At 45.6% G+C, this 3,295-nt stretch overlaps 1 protein-coding gene across 1 annotated transcript in view; it reads left to right on the top strand.

The window, feature by feature from the left end:
* Positions 1-742: 742 nt before the first annotated feature.
* The window catches only part of ATF7 (activating transcription factor 7), a 115,414-nt gene continuing 112,861 nt past the window's right edge, over positions 743-3,295 (top strand). Inside the window, exon 1 of the mRNA XM_003790435.3 lies at positions 743-869. The gene's annotated coding sequence lies outside the window, so the exon portion shown is untranslated. The remainder of the gene's footprint in view (positions 870-3,295) is intronic.

Genomic DNA, 3,295 nt, shown 5'->3' with positions numbered 1-3,295 from the left:
CCTGCCACAACGCCCGGCTTTTTGGTTGCAGCCGTCATTGTTGTTTGGCGGGTCCGGGCTGGGGATTCGAACCCCCCACCTTAGGTGTACGTGGCTGGCGCCTTAGCCGGTTGAGCTATAGGCGCCGAGCCCCCTTGTCTTGTTTTTAAAGTGCGCTCCTTTGAGATAATCTCATCCCCCAGGATATTTGATTCACCATTTCCATCTCCACTACTACTGGGATCTTTAAATATTCCCTCTCTTGCACGGGGCAGTGGTTCACGCCTTAAGTCCTAGCACTGTGGGAGGCCAAGGTAAGAGGATCCTTTAACGCCAGGAATTCAAGACCAGCCTGAGTAGGAGTGACCCTATCTCTACTAAAAACAGAAGAACTAACCCGGAGTGGTGGGTCAGACCTGTAGTTCCAGCTACTTGGGAGGCTGAAGCAAGATGATTGCTTGCGCCCTGGAGTTTGAGGTTGCTGTGAGCTAGGCTGATGACACTGCACTCCACCCACGGCGACAGAGTGAGACTCTTGTCTCAAAAGAAACAAAAAATCCCTCTCCAACTTTTTTCTTTCTTTTTGCCCCTGGACTCGGCAGCCAAACACGTGCGACCTGTGTGTACAGTACTCACCCAGCCTCCCTCCTCAGCCCTGCCTACAACAGTAAGCTGGGTCGCTTCTTTTCCCGGAGCCCCGCCCCTCGGCCTCTTTCCAACTCAGCCCCTACAGATCTCGCCCTTCCCCCCCCCGCGAGTTCTCGCGAGAGGTGAACGCGCCTGGCCGGACGGGAGGAAAGTATCTGCTTCGTTGAGGGGGGAAAGAAGGAGCTGGAGACAGATTGTGGGACCGAGCGCGGGCGGGCGGGAGGTGACGGAGCTACTAGCGGGTGAGTCCTGTAAAATAAGCTAGTTCATGATACGGCGGGAGTCTCCCCTTCAACTTTAGCTAATCCCAACCTCCCGGACTGGGGTCTCCCCTCCCAATCTGTGTTGGACGGGGGCGCTGAGGCGGTGGCCGGGCTCTCACTGAGGAAGAGGGTGGAGCATAGACTAAAGCCGACCAATAAGAGAGAAGGAAGCCTCGATTGGCGGCTATGAGCGCTAATAAGAGATCGCTTTTTACCTCGCGGAGTGCCGCCCCTCTTCTCTCCTTCCTCCCGCCTCCTTCCTTTGGGGGGGAAGGCGGGGCCAGAGGCCTGAAGTGTGGGGAGAACTTGGGGTAAGTAGCCCTGGGGGGCACAGGGCGTGGCAAGGAGAGGAGAATTGAATCCTGAGGGAAGGGTGCGCTAGTGGAGCCTTAAGGAAGGGTCATGGAGTGGGGAGAATGATAGAAAGAGGAGGGGTACTAAACTAGGTTGTAGACCCAGGGCTTGGCATTGGAAAAGGCAGGGGTAATTGGCAGGAGGTAGGGATGAGTAGGTGAGAACAAGAATCTTGATCAGGTAACCCAATGTGCATTGGGTTTGGCTGTAAAGATAGGTAGAGGTAGATCGTTGGAAATGAGGGCCATGGCATTTCGATTGAATTAATGAAAAGAATATCAGAGACATGATATCAGAGAGAAAATATGAATTCGGAGAAAATTAAGTGAATGAGTTTAGGAAGACAATATAGATGGGCTGAGTTACTAGAAGGCATGGCTTTGGGGTGTGAGAGTTGAGAGGGCAAGTGTTTGGAAGGCAGGTGATTGATAGATATAAGTCTTTAGCCTAGGTGTCAAAAGGAGGCTGAGACAGTGAGGGCTTCTCTGGGCTTGGCACCCAGACTGGTGACCAGCCTGCAAAAATGCTGGGTTGGGGATAGAAAAATATAACGTTTTCATCACGTCTCTGATTTTCTTTCTCCCTCCCTTTCCTTTTCCAATCCTTTTCTCTTCCAAAACACAAGGATATGGGCTTGAGACTTAAGCAGTCCAAGTTGGAGCCCCATAGGGACTTATATGTTGATCTGAATTGCTTGTTATGTTCTCTGACTGGGGTGTTTACTACCCAGGGCACCTCCTACCCACATTCCCGTGTTGCTACTTTCCTAACTTTAAAAGTTTGTTTTCAGCTTAACACAGAGTATTTTAGTATCTCTGAGAGTCGTGTCATACTAAGTGCAGAATTTTCTTAGCAAACTCACAATTCCTATCTTTAAAAATTCTGCGGTAGTGTAATTCTTGTATACATCAGTCTTCATAGGACTTTTAAGCACAAATATAGTAAAATGAAGTTCGTTTTGTTAAATCTGTCTTCCCTACTCATTCTTTTTTTTTCTGATTTTTATCATAATTGTTAAATGGATGGTTGCAATTGGTTTTAGTTAGCTTATACATAGTATTTTATGTGTTTTAAATGGTATAAGTAAAATGGACACATTTCAGGAAAGTGAAAATTTTTCAGTTTTTTCCTTTGTATCCCGACTAAGAAACTAAAGATATGTCATAATATCTTAGGCCAAAGGTTGGGGAAATCAAATACAATTTGTACTTAAGCATGGAGGATGTAAGGTAAGTGGAGGCTATTGCGAAATTTTAACATGTCAGTAAGAAAAGAAGCTAAAGAAAAGTTTGGCAGTGCTTCTGGTCTTAACCAGTTCTTAATTTTGTACAGAAAAGGGAGAGGCATTTGCCGTTCATTTAATAGTTGTGTATCATTTGATAACGAATTGGACTAATATAGCCAATTAATAACTGCTTTGCTGTAGCATGGATTTTTCTTTTACATTCCTTCTCTTCTTTTACTTTTGAGAAGTGAAATAATGTCTAAAACACCAGTAAAGCTATTATATGAAGAGAAACCAGAGCATGTAGTTTAGTATTAAACTTTGATTTTCATCAGCCAGTTGAAGCTTTTAGGAAGCTGCCCTTCCAGGACATTGACACCGGTTAATTACTGACCCTTTAGCATTAACTACTGAGCTGAGCTCCAGTACTTCATATAAGAGCATTGCTACTGGATATTCAGAACATTTTCACAGTTTGCCTGGTAGCAACACACATATATACCCAAATATCCAATGAGAGAGAGAGCAATATCCCTTGTTTTGGTCTTCTGTCTTAGAATTTGTGATCGCTTTGAGTTGGACAGTATTAAATGCAAGATTTTTTTTCACACTAGTGTTATCAACAGAAAATTAGAGAGTGATAACACTATTCATCTTTCAGCTTGTGGATCAAAGTGGTAGTTTTGCTGTTGTAATTTTTCTTTTTTGAGACAGAGCCTCAAGCTATTCCCCTGGATAGAATGCTGTGGCATCACAGTTCACAGCAACCTCCAACTCCTGGGTTCAAGCGAGTCTCCTGCCTCTGCCTCCCAAGTAGCTGGGACCA

This window comes from Otolemur garnettii, unplaced genomic scaffold (assembly GCF_000181295.1).
Source record: "Otolemur garnettii isolate 467f Iridium unplaced genomic scaffold, OtoGar3 scaffold00043, whole genome shotgun sequence".
NCBI classification, from domain to species: domain Eukaryota; kingdom Metazoa; phylum Chordata; class Mammalia; order Primates; family Galagidae; genus Otolemur; species Otolemur garnettii.
This window is presented reverse-complemented; position numbering and strand designations above follow the sequence as displayed.